Below are 13,550 nucleotides of genomic sequence, written 5' to 3' on the forward strand. Positions count from 1 at the left end.
TGTTTTTCTTTGTTACCAAAGTACATTCTGGTTGTATTCAGACTGCAAGCTGGGGTAGGATTTGGAACAGTTGGGGCAGACGGGCTAACCGCAGGTTGAGCCATGATCTGGAACTGCTCTGTAGTCCCTTTTACTTGTCTCTTCCTGTTTACTCCTACTTACAGTTATTTTATGTGTTGGAAGGAAACCCCCCATACGTAAAAAGGAAAGGAACTGTGATTTTACTAGGACGCATTGTGATGTAGACAACTGTGGGAATGAGGCCTAAGGGAATGCAGTAGAGACAGAGCCATTAAGCTGCAAACTTAGAGTTTGCATAATGGTCATGTGAAACATGGTCTTGTGGGTTTCAAATGTCTTTGTGTTTACTCACAAGGCTATGGTTGCCAGATAGAGACTTAAGTGCTTTTCTCTTCTTGGCAGGGAGGCTAAGAGAGGTGTAAGGGTGCCTATGTCCTGTTTCATGTCATTGAGTTCTTTGTAGTGCAGGAAGAAGATGGAGCTGTTTCTTTCCCCTTGTTCTGACTCTGTGACTTTCCATTGGTAGGCAGGTGATTTTATACCATGATTTAAATCAAGTGAGAAAAAGTTAAAATATGTTTCTTCTCTTGTCTGTTTTGAGGACAAAACAACCCCTGGAGATACAGGCCTGTAGCAATTCCTGTTCTACTTGACCTGAATCAGGCTTTTGCTCAGTTTTGCACCAAGATACTCGCCTGAGATGTGGGAGATTATAGTTCAAGCTGGTCTTCAGTTGCTAATACCAAATGATACTGCTCCATAAGGATAAATAATGATCTGAATAATTGATGAAGTGATTCACTGGCATGAACCAAACACTGAACATCTGCTATAACCTCTGCAACAGGAGTCTGGCATCTTTGAATCAAGCAAGACTCTCATTTTGATGGTGTATTCTGTCTTTCATGAAAAAGGTGCATATATTTACACATCACAGATGCACAGAATGACTGACTGGCTGAAGTTGGAAGGGACCTCTGGAGATCATCTTGTTCAACTCCTCTGCTCAAGCAGGGACACCTACAGCTGGTTGCCCAGGACTATGTCCAGACAGTGTTTGAATATCTCCAAGGAGGGAGACTCTACAACCTCTCAGAGCAACCTGTGCCAGTGCTCGGTCACCCTCACAGTAAAAAAGTGGTTCCTGATGTTCAGAGGGAACCTCCTGTGTTTCAGTTTGTGCCCAGTGCCTCTAGTTCTGTCACTGGACATCACTGAAAAGAGCCTGGCCCTGTCCTCTTTGCACCCCCTCATCAGGTATTTATAAACATTAATAAGATCCCCCTGAGCCTCTGTCTGCTCATCCACCCCAGACGTCATCAGCTTCTCTAAGAGGTTTTTATGGGAAAGCCTTACTGAAGTCCAGGTGGACAATATCCACGGCTCTCCCCTGATCTACCAAGCCAGTTGTTTCATCATAGTTTATGAAGTTGATCAAGCATGACTTGCTCTTGGTGAATCCATTCTGACTGCTCCTGATGACTACCTTGTCCTCCATGTGCCTTGAAATGGATTCTGGGATTAGTTGCTTCATCACCTAAAGTTTTGAATTAAGAAAAGATGTCTAGAGAAATCTATTTAATCAATACTTGAATGCTTCTAGCCATACTGTTTGTTTTTAAAGACTGATAAGATGATCCTATCAGATTGCTGTTGTACTTTGGGTTCATTGCTCTCTACTCCCCAACCCCCTCACAAGTTATTTTTGTGATAACATTGTTCATTCTTCTTCACCAATCATTTTGAGAAAAGGAAGGAGGCTGGAAAAACACATTCCTTGCAGTTTAAATTGTGTTGGTTTTAGTCTGTAGGTCTATGTAGAATGTGATTATGTCTGCCCCTAGCTTGTGATGATAATCTCTACACAGGTAAATACTACTTAGAAAAAACAAATTATTAAATAACTTTTGGAAGAAGAAGGGGCAAGTGATAGGGAAGGAGATAAAATGTCAAGGTAAATGAAAGGGAATTATGTCTAAATGGTCTGAGGCTGTAGTCCAGCGATGACCACCTCTATATATTTATTGCAGTTTGAGACATTTATTTTCACCTGATGATTTAATGCAAAATGCAGAGAGATGGAACCAGTAACCTTATTGCCCCTTCTTTATATAATGCTTTCTACTAGGATGAAAGCCATTCTTTTTTTGTTTCATTTTTGATTGTTCAATTTTAAGGCAAGTTCTTGTGTTAAAATTTCAGGTAGGTAATCTCAAAGTTTAGCAAGGTTTGTAAAGAGAATTAACATCAGTCATTTAACCAGCAGATATACTTTGAAAAAATTCTGAGGTTCTGGATGCAGAAGACCATCTTCTAAGGGGCTGAAACCGAAGCAGCAAACTTTACACTGAACACTTTCTAGCAACAAATTTTCTGAGCATTGCCTTCTAAGGAAATGTAGATACAACCCCTTTCACAACATAATTAATCTATGAATTAGACATTTTAAGAGACAGCACCTCTGTTGCAGGTATAGGTCTTAAGCATGTGGCTCAGTCATGTAAAAAGACATGAATATAGGCTATAACAAAAAATGAAGGCTTATCCAGAGAAGAGATGTAGAGACAATAGTAAGATTCATGTCTCTGTGGAGTCTGTAATTTTGAGTACTCATTGGAGTTAAGGAATTTAGTGCTTAGGTTTATCTCAGAGGTTTTAGTTAGTCTGGGTGGGGAAATAGGAAAAGCTTTAGTAATAGGGGAATGTTATTAAAAAATTCAGTGGTAATTACTTGTTTTCATTCTTGTCTGATTGTGTGTTTATTCTGCTGCAGTGTTTGGTGTGGGTTTTTGTTTGTATGTGTGTTTGTTTGCTTTTAATCCACATAGTTTCCATGAAGGTGGCTGGGGAAAAATATATCATGGGCTTAGGAGATGTGGATTTTGGTGATTCTGTTACAGCTGGAATGACGGCTGCCACAAGAAGGAGGTGCTCCGTGTTTGTCTCTTATCATGGCTCTGGTTGAAGATGGATTCTTTTTCTGCATGAACAGTTCACTTGCAGTTCTGAACTTGGAAACATGGTGTCATGGCATCCCAGGGGCCAGGAGCCTTGGGGGCTCCCAATGGAAGGCAGCAGGGCAGGGCCTGGCAGCCAGGACCTGTCCCAGCCCCAGCCAGGAGCAGGGCAGCTGGCGGACACTGGGACAGCCCAAGCTCTGGCCATCTGGTACCTCCCTGGGGCCTGGCTGAGGCCTGGCCAGGATGTGGGCCTGTGGGTGGCCCCAGCTGGGCAGGGCCCATGGGCAGGCAGGGCAGGGCTGTGGGGAGCTGGAGACCGACCCTGCTGCGGCGTCACTGGGGCAGGGGCTGACGGCACCGGGGGGCTGATGTGGGGTCCTGTGCCCTGGGCGGGGTGGGGGGAGCCCCACGGGGCTGGGCTGGGACAGTCAGGGCTGGTGGTGCCCTCGGGGACACGCTAGGCTGAAAAGATTTCTGTGAATATTTGTTTTGGAGGTGCAATACAGGTTGGTCGAATTCTATGATTTGATTTACTAACATTTTACTTTCATTCTGGAGAACTGGGAAACACTGTGAAGGTGAAAATGAGTAAGACCTCAGTTGTCAAGAAAAGGAAATCTCAGAACTTCTGGCGATGTTGCTGTCAATCAGGGCCACTGCCTTCTATCTCTGGCAACTTCTCAGTTATATCACACTGACCTGGAATAGCCTCCCTGTGCATGTCCTATCCATCGGAAAGATGTTTAGATTGTATAGTGTCCTGGTTTTGGCTGGGATAGAGTTAATTTTCTTCCTGGTAGCTGGTATAGTGCTGTGTTTTGAATTTAGTATGAAAATAATGTTGATAACACACTGATGTTTTAGTTGTTGCTGAACAGTGCTTACACCAGTCAAGGACTTTTCAGCTTCCCATGCTCTGCCAGGTGCGCAAGAAGCTGGGAGGGAGCAGAGCCAGGACAGCTGACCCCGACCGGCCAAAGGGCTATTCCATACCATATGACATCATGCTCAGTATATAAATTGGAGGGGGGAGGGTGAGTAAGCAGCTGTGTGGTGCTTAGTTGCCAACTAGGGTTAAACCACAACACATAGGAATGGAAATTTATGCAGCTAGATAGGCAAAGACCTAAGTGCAGACAGATTTTGATGCGCTGATTTCAGTTTAATGGTTAGGATTGAAATTTCTCTCATCTTACACTGCATTTTTGGGGGGCGGGTGAGTGAAAAATAGCTCAGTGGCTTATATTTTGACTGTGCATTCACCAACAATGATAATATCTGACACATCATTTGTATAAAGTAAAGAGAAAAACTTGTTCACTTATGAGAGAGTTTTCATGTATGAGTTTTCATTGAATGAATTTTCAGTCATTCCAGTCTTTCTGGCTATGAAAATTTTAAGAGAGTTTCTTCCTGAATTACCTAGGCTCTTAAAAAAAAATCATATGGGAGAAAGGCAGATATATTTATCAGAGCTTGCTTGTGCACAGAGAGGCATATATGATTTCATCAAGGGTAATTGCTTTACTAGTAATAACTTGGAAGTGACACAGATAGTCAACATTACCTCGAGCATAGTGAGAGCCTTGCTGTAATAGCTGTTTCAGTGCCTTTTGGCACATTTCTTGCCGTTAGTTTCAGAAACACAGAAATAATATTAAAAGGCCCAAGGAGACTTAACTATATTCTTGAAGTGAGGACTGAATAGATGATCTGAACTTTATGCCACTGGGTGGATTATTCTGTCTTCTATTCATCTGCTTCCCTATCTACAATCTCTGAAAGCTGTACGTTGACAGGCTTGAGGGTTATTATGTGGAGCTCTTGCTGTTCCAACTGATCTTTAATTTCAGTATGTCTCAGCATGGTCTTGAGGCTCTCTTTGGATTCTGTTCTTTTGACTTTGGGTTTGTCCTTAATCTTTCTTTTTTTATTCGGATTGGTCTTTTCCTCTCCCCTTTCTGCTGTTTCTCCTTTAGCTGTATCTTGTTCTCCTTTTCCTCCTCCTCCTTAATCTCAGGCTTGGCCTTTCTCTTATCCCTGACTTGAGAATCAACCTTTTCTTTTGACATAGGACTGGCACTCTCTCCCCTTCTCTTTGACCTTAGACTTAGCCTTTTTTTTGCTCTTTGTTTTTACTATGTCTTATTCTACATGCTTTCTTGGCATTGCTACTTCCTGGCCTGGAGTTCCCCTAAGGGGATTTATCGTTCCGTTTACCATTCAGAATTTCTTAACATGGCAAATCACTCTCTTCTGCATCATCAGCATTTCTCTTGTGTGTGTTGCTGTTTTGGGCTCAGGCTTCATGAGTTTAATTCTTCCTGACCTCTTATAGCAGGTTGCAAATTCTTCAGAAGATTTCTTTTGTTTTGTTTTGATTAAACTGAGTCTAACAAACATCTTTGTTTCTAGACTGCTTGTTGTGTTTTTTTTTTTTTGTTTGGTTTGTTTTTTTTTTCCCCTGAGCTATTTTTTCTTCTGGACCTTGTCAGGTTTTTGACCTGTAGTAGTAATTATTAAGTTTCTTTGGAACCTCATTGTATTGGTATTGTCATCCTTTCATCCTTTAGATTTCCATTTGTTGGTGTTGGAAAAATCTTCAAATTTTCTAATGAAATGTGTATAATATACTATTAAAATATTTACCCTCATTCATTCTTCTGATAAGGAGTTTTTAATCTGTCTTATCTGCTGTATCACACATATCTTTGTTTTGATAGGTAGTTCATGGTGATTCTGATGCAGCCCACATGAGAAATGAACCTGTGTTTTGCTGGTCTTATTAGGAAAGATTTGTATCTAAATGCTTTTGAAAGCAAGATTTTTCAAGAAATGTTAGTACTTTTTGGAAAAAATAGGGACCTCTGCAAATTCACATCAGTTGTTCCTACCTGCCATCATGCCTTACAAACAGCTTCATTCCTCCTCCCTGGTCTGCATCCTGTGAACATGGCCTCAGCCTTTCTGTTTCTGTGCTATCGTTCCTCTGCTGCTGCAGTTGTATGTTTGGTAGCAGCCCATTTTCTCTGAAGAGCAGTCTCTGGTTGTTGTTTGTGTTATGCTGTTCTGCCTGCTTTCTCTGTTCATCTCTGGTCTCTGCTAGGGTTTTTCATGACCTTGTAGACCTTGCCACAGATTCATACATTCCCATTCTTTCTTTTTCTTTTAGTTTCTCACTGAAGCCACCCACCTGTTCTGTGGGATATTCTAGTTGCTTCCGGCTGAGGATACAGTCCCTTACCTCTGACTGACAGAGGAGTGTCAGTCTTTTTTTTTCCTGCTTTCTCTTGAGTGTGCTACCACAAGGGGATCCTTATGGGACAGGCAGGAATCAAGACCAGAAGCACAGGTAGGTTCATAGGTTTAACTATTTAAAGCAGAAAGAGATGAGCAGAGAATCGTGAGGAAACTTCTATGTCAGAGGGAGAAAGAAGCAACAAAGTTTCCACCATATCTTTCTGATCTGCTTGAAGAAAAGGAATACAACTTGGAATATATTCATTTAGGGGGAGTGTGTGGATGAGAGGCTTCTTGTCTTCTTCTGGTGTGCTGCTTTTGATTAAAGTTGAAAAGTGGTCCCCAAAATGGGAGTTTTTTCTTGGTGAATTTCCTCTCTCTAGGCAAAGAGAGAGTTTCTGCATGTTTAGCAAAGGAGAAGTTACATTTCACTGCCTTTGTGTTATTTGATACTTACATTTGCTTTAAGCAAAGAAAATAAGATACTGCCACTCTTTTCTTATATATCTGTAAGTCAACATTATCTCAGTTGGTATATGTGGAGTGCGTTGTTTGTTTTCTTACTTAAAGCCCACACTCTTTGACTCATGGAGATAAATAAGTCTTCTACAATTCGGAATGTCTATTTTTTCCCACTAAATACAAAGGAAGCCAGAGGTCAGATTTATTTATTCAGCTTTCAAGTACCTAAATTAGGAAAAAAGTTGATTTCATTTGCATATGTCTGATACTCCTCTAGCTGGTCTGTGTCCATTTCCTGCTGTGAGATCTACCTCTAGCTGGCTTTCCTCTTCTGAACACCCCCCTCCTCCCAAACTATCCAGGCAATGAACAGTTGAAATAAATAGTATCATTTGCTTATCTGATATTCTGACTTCTGGGGTATTGATAATGAGAGAACATCACAGAACTGCCCAGATACATTTACCTATTGTTTAGTCAGTGATTTTCTATTTATAGTTCAAAAAATTTGAAAATGTAATTGCTACAGAATGTGTTGCTATATATGAAATTCTTGAATTTAGCAATGGGGAGAGCTTATTATTCAAATGTTCAAAAGAAAGAACTTGATATGAAACTGAATCAATAGGGAAAAGTATGTAAACACTGTAAAAGTTACAGCTTTAAAAATGTATTTAAAGATGCTAAGACTGCATTTAAAATAGTACATTTTCGCAGAGAGACTTCATGAATCTATCTGCTCAAACTGAAGTAAACTACAGTAGTCCAGTCATTGCGATGAAAGAAATTGAGCATCAAAGAATAAACAAATATTTTTAGCCTATATCTGGATATTACCAAGAACTGTCAGAGGTTTTGGGGATAGCTGGAGAGTGGGTCATCATGTTCAAAATAAAACAAAACAAAACAAAATTTTTACGAGACAGAGATTTTATTTCTCAGGTAAAGACTAAGATAACTGTGTAAATACAAAGACAGAACATCAGCCTTAGTTGCTTGTTGTTGTGTCGGCTATAAAATCAGAGGCTGTTGTGATAATTCTGAGAAATAAGCCAATTAAGTAAGCTTAAACTAAGTAACATTAAAACTAGGGTCATTATAGCACCATTAGATATAACTTACCTATGAGTCTGTGAACTAGTGAGAAAACCTGTGTTAGACTTCAGGATAATATGCTTAGAAGGACTGCCAGATTCCTTTAACATTTTTGTTAAAATTTTATAATTATGAAGAAATCATTTGTCACAAATATAGAGATAAAATTACACTTTAAAAAAGACAAACATATGCAGAAGATGTCTATATTTGTCTTAGAATTGGACTACTAGTCTTTTAACCTGTGTGCCCATGCTTCCTGATACAAAAGAAGTGCAGTATTTGCAGTTGGTTTTTTGAGAGCAATTGCTTATTAAGGAGATAAAGTCTAAACATGATCTGTAAATGGACAAGAGAGAACAGTGTGGTTTACTAGAATATATAAAGTCTAAACTATAATCTAGTCATCTACAATTAAAATCGGTCTGGCAAGGACAGTTAGATCTCTAAGACAAACTGAAGGTGAAAAGGACAAACACATAGGTACAAAGATAAACTTGGAAAACCTAGTTCACAAATAGCACCTTCTTCATTCATTTTTGTCCTTTAAAGCTGGAGACTGTTTTGGTGCTATGGAGAGACAGTAAATGCAATCCCTGTGTTTACCAGTAAAACCGAGGTGAGTTTTGTTCTCTTCCTGTAGCAGGGATTAAGCTATAAAGGCTCCTGAAATAAAGAAATACAAGTTTAAAATAACTGAGAAGGGAAGCTGTGTTAGCCTTCGTGGATTTTTACTGTCCAGCCATTCCTTAAATCCTTCCTTATTTCTTATATCCTAGGTTTAATCACCTACTACTGTTGGAGAATTGGAATGGCTGTCAAAGTCTATGTGAGCAGTAAAATCTGCAGTAAAAGTGCCACTGTCATGTGGAGAGATTTAAGACATTACCATAGCTTGGAATAAGGATTGCCCTAAACTTCAACATCTGATTCCTCAATGGGTGTGTATGAAAGTTGCAGTGTTGGCAGGCTTCCCCTGCAGCAAGTGTCCAGATGGACACTTTCACAGTTTAGCTAGTATTTCACACATTGCTTATTCATAAGGAATTTTGCTTTGCTTCCATATTCCTGAATTTCTCCTTTTCAGATGTATATTCGGATAGCCATCCTCTGGTATTTATCTCGAGTTTATAATGATAATCACCGTCTTTACACAGAGTCCAGGTCTGTGTTTGCAGCTGTTACAATGAATTGCACTTATAGGGAGTGGTTTGGCTGGAGTGAGTCAAAACATTCATGAGAGAGTTATTCAGTGTGATTAAGATTGCAGAATCTGCCAGTAGCAAGTAAGTGTTAAACCCTGATTTCATTTTGTGCTGGTTTTGGCTGGGACAGAGTTAATTTTCTTCATAGTAGCTAGTATGGGGCTAAGTTTTGGATTTGTGCTGAAAACAGTGTTGATAATACAGGGATGTTTCAGTTACTGCTGAGCAGTGCTTACACAGAGTCAAGGCCTTTTCTGCCCCTTGCACCTCCCCGCCAGCGAGGAGTCTGGGGGTGCACAAGAAGGTGGGAGGGGACACAGCTGGGACAGCTGACCCCAGCTGACCAAAGGGATGTCCCACACCATATGACATCATGCTCAGCATCCTCAGCTGGAGGAAGAAGGAAGGGGGAGATGTTTGGAGTGATGCCATTTGTCTTCCCAAGTAACCGTTGCATGTGATGGAGCCCTGCTTTCCTAGAGATGGCTGAACATCTGCCTGCCGATGGGAAGTAGTGAAGGAATTACTTGTTTTGCTTTTCTTGCATGTGTGGCTTTTGCTTTACCTATTAAACTGTCTTTATCTCAACCCGTGAGTTTTCTCACTTCTAGTCTTCCAGTTCTCTCCCCTATCCCACCAGGGGAGAGTGAGCAAGTAGCTGCATGGTGCTTAGTTGCCAGCTGGGGTTAAACCATGACACAATTACGCCATTGATTTTAGTCAAAAGTGAAGTTAAAATCTGATGTTTTTTTCTTTAAATGGTATGAGAAAATTTTCAGAAATACATGATGGAAACTCAGTGCTATGATCCTTAGCATCTTTATTGCTAAAAATTAATTTCTTAAAATCTAGTATAAATACATATACTTAGAGAGAATGTGTTTGTATGTGTGTGCGTGTATAGATACATTGTTTGTGATGATAGTCCATACTTTATCAGTTGTCTGGAAGTCATGTCTGTTCCTACTGATGAATAATATGCAGATGGACCCTGAAAGCCATATAGGTTTGTGGAACATATTTGTCAGCTTGTTGCAGAAGTGTTTCTACAATGTTAATTTGCACTATACTGTGGCCAAATGCATTGTGCGATTTTTCAGAAATGATAAGTTTGCTTGACACATTAGCAAGCTAACAGAAATACTTGATTGCCTCACCCTTGCTCCTGTAATTTGTTTTGAAATGGTATTTTTCACAAAAAGTGCTTCTCTGTGTTGATCAACTTAATGAAAATAAGAATAAATGATATGATTTCCCTTGGTACTTTAAGAGAGAGACAGAAAAAAAATACAAGCAATGCATTAATTTCCTCTGCAAAATGCGTGCAGCTATAAATGCCATAAAACCAACTCTGCTGGCCTTTGAGATTTGAGAGAAGTATTTCAGCTAATAGTGTCTTGCAACCTATGCAAATTACCTGAAATAACTTTCTTAATACTGTTAAGGTTTGAGTTTTAAATTGCAGTGTCTCAAGATAGTCCTGACAGAAGAGACTGTTGGTAAATATTGGTGTTTAGTCTGTGTAAATAGTCTATCTAAATGTCATTTGAAGTATAAGCTACAGTTTTGATTTACCCATAGGAAAGAATAAATAATAGTCAAATGGCTTTTAAAAATATTTGACTATTTATATTTTAATATATTTGAATATTTGAATTTTTATATTTTATACTTGAATATGTGTAATATATGTTTACAGAATCATTTTGTATAGGAATAATGTAAAACCCAAGGGTTGTATGGTGATTTTTTTTTTTCTTCTTTTATTTTGAAGTACTTGCCTTAGCTTTTTTTCCCAAAATGTATAGTTTTGTGGTATACAGGTTTAAAGACAATTCTAGTTTTGTAACAGTGATCAATCTGCAAAGAAAAAATATTGCTAATAATTTTTATGACAGAAATCAATAACTATGATCAATGTATTTATTCTCTGAGTATCAATATTATGATTTTTCTTTTTTTTAATCTTGAAAAACAACATTACAGGTGATTTAATGAGTCACTTTTTTTCACCATTTGTGACTTATAAGTATGCCTTTTTTTCCATCATTAACTGAAGAGCACTATATATTTCTTCCTAACAGGAAAAACTTTTGCTGTAACTAAAATGACATCATGCTGCCTTCTATGGGGGAATTCTGAAGTCTTCTCAAAAATACGACACAGTGGTAAGTACTAAAAGTATGTTCAGAACAATTCTGTTTTCTGTAACAATATAAAAAAAAAAAAAAGAGAGCACGTCTGTTGCTAGTGTTCTTAAACGTGTTTGAAATATATCTTTGCAATATGTACATCCAGTTAAAATGCTTGTTTGCCCCATGTTCATACAATGAGACATGGAATACAATACATTCTAAGTATTAGTGCTGTGTATGTGCTTATTTGCGGTAAGCATAAATTTTTATTATTTTTCAATTCTGTAAATATTGACTGATACCAGTCATTTTGTAGTTAAAAGATATGGGATTAAACCTGGCTATTGTGACACTGCTAATCAGTAAGGTTTGGGGTTTCCAGGCCACACTGTACCAGATAGAGCTGACAGTCTTCAGTTTGCAAAACAAGGTTGGGTTCCAAAGTTCTTATCGGGCCGTATAAATAAAGGGACTTGGTTACTGTTTCATATTGTAACCATAAAGATCTATCTTTTCCTCTAATTTTATTAGCAAAATATGAGATAACATACTTTAATATATAGTGTACACACAGACACACACATAGGTATATGTGTATGTTCATATATACACACACATATATAAACATTTGTATGATATCAATATGAAACATGTGACAAGGGTTTTGTTTAGAAATCTATTCATAGAATATATCCAATTTATAAAACACCTGTGATTAAACTAATTACCATTCTTTCATACTGTGCTTGACACATTGATTAATGAGAAGGGAAAGACATTTACAAATGACCAGAAAAGATTCTCTGATGCATAGTTTTTTCTTCTCACTTTATATGCTCCATGAACTTTGAAGCAGATGTGACTTTTTCTGTAATCATTGCACTAGCTACAGTAGAATGGCGTTTCAATTTAGTATTATCATTGGGTCCTAAATTCAAGGAGAAGGAATAGTGATATATCTGATGTGATAATAAAGTTGTGAATAAGCAATAATTCAAAGTATGACAGGTTATTTATGAGATCCGAGGGTACCATTATGTGAAGTGTAAAAATCAGACAAAGAAAATAACAGCTTTGAAAACTGTGATTTTTGCATCACTGAACTATGTTTATTCCAATTTGTAGCAATTTAAATGTAATTGAATAAAAAACACTTTATGAGCAGGAGCCTGTTTAATAGTTTAGCATCCATGCTGATCATGATCATAGCTGAACTCTTACTGGTTACTATAGTGAACAGTATATGCATGAATACCATACATAGTATTCAATTACTTACTTTCCTCAGAGAACTCATGACTTTTTTCAGGAAAAAGGCAGTAACTGATGTAGAGAATACAAGGCTGATATAAAGAATACAAAGCTGAAGTCAAAGTCAAAATAATCACTTAATTCCTTTAGAACTAAAAATTTCTGGTAGATTTACACTGTTTTGCACTAGAATTAGCCACAACCATGTTCCAAAAAGGGTGAGAAAGCCTCATCTCAAGATCTGTCACAGTACCCTGAGAACAGTACCCACAGAACCTGGGGAGAGGAGTCTGAAGGGGAAACTGAGGGATGGTGTGATTTTAGTTTTCACTGTTTTCTCAGCATTTTGTTTGTTCTTCTTCATAATGCACAGAGGGAAAGTCAGGGAGAAGGAGAAGAAAGAGAAGCAAACAACATTAAAGCAGAAAAAGTGAGATAAAGCCTGTTGATGTCTGTATTTTAACTCCCACTGCAAGTCAGGGGACATCAGAAGCCAGCTGTGCCTTTTGAAAATTTCCTTGTTCATGTGAAGTGATAATTGGACTATACATAAAAAAGCCCAGGAGAGTAGAAAATGAAGTTATAAATCTGCATCAAATGTATTTCAGCTTCTCTGCTTGCTAATTTCCTGAAGTACATGTAGCCACAAACATACATGTTCAACTGCGAACTCCAAGGTACTAAAAAAATACACAACAGAAATATGCCAATATGTATTAAGGAATTTGTTACTTTGTCTGGAAGAAGGTTATATTCTTATGAGAAGTTTTTCAAGAGACAAATTGAAATGGATCTGAAGGCTTTCAGGAAAGTGTACAACCCAAGCCAAACTAACTTTGAAGATGTATTTGTGGCAGACAGTAGGGATCCATTTGGATGAACAGAAGAACTCTGAGAGTGGTTTGTATCATTATCAGTGTTGGTTCAAAAAAATAACTAGATATGGTAGCTTCGGCAGATTGTAACTGTGACTTTTGTTATATATTACTCTCATATTTAAGATAAATACAGAAAGAAACCCACATACCTTGATCACTTTTACTTTTTTCTTGCTATCATTCTCATCCAGAACTCCAGCTAAAGTTCTTCAACATAAACCAATGATCTTTCTCAAGAAGAGAAAACTGCAATTTATATTTAGAGCATGCAAAAAGTGCTTGCTGGCAATACACAATATAGTA

General features: G+C 38.2%; 1 protein-coding gene across 3 annotated transcripts in view; it reads left to right on the forward strand.

The window, feature by feature from the left end:
- NLGN4X (neuroligin 4 X-linked) overlaps positions 1-13,550 on the forward strand; it is a 183,767-nt gene that overhangs the window by 20,394 nt on the left and 149,823 nt on the right. For 2 of the 3 annotated variants that reach the window (XM_009466590.2, XM_009466592.2), the window contains exon 2: positions 11,068-11,151. The gene's annotated coding sequence lies outside the window, so the exon portion shown is untranslated. Of the gene's footprint in view, positions 1-6,153; positions 6,334-11,067; positions 11,152-13,550 lie in introns of all 3 variants that reach the window. The other variant, XM_087758100.1, reaches the window with a different exon arrangement.

This window comes from Nipponia nippon, unplaced genomic scaffold, assembly GCF_047370975.1.
Source record: "Nipponia nippon isolate SJK-2023a ecotype South Korea unplaced genomic scaffold, ASM4737097v1 scaffold_2, whole genome shotgun sequence".
NCBI lineage: Eukaryota > Metazoa > Chordata > Aves > Pelecaniformes > Threskiornithidae > Nipponia > Nipponia nippon.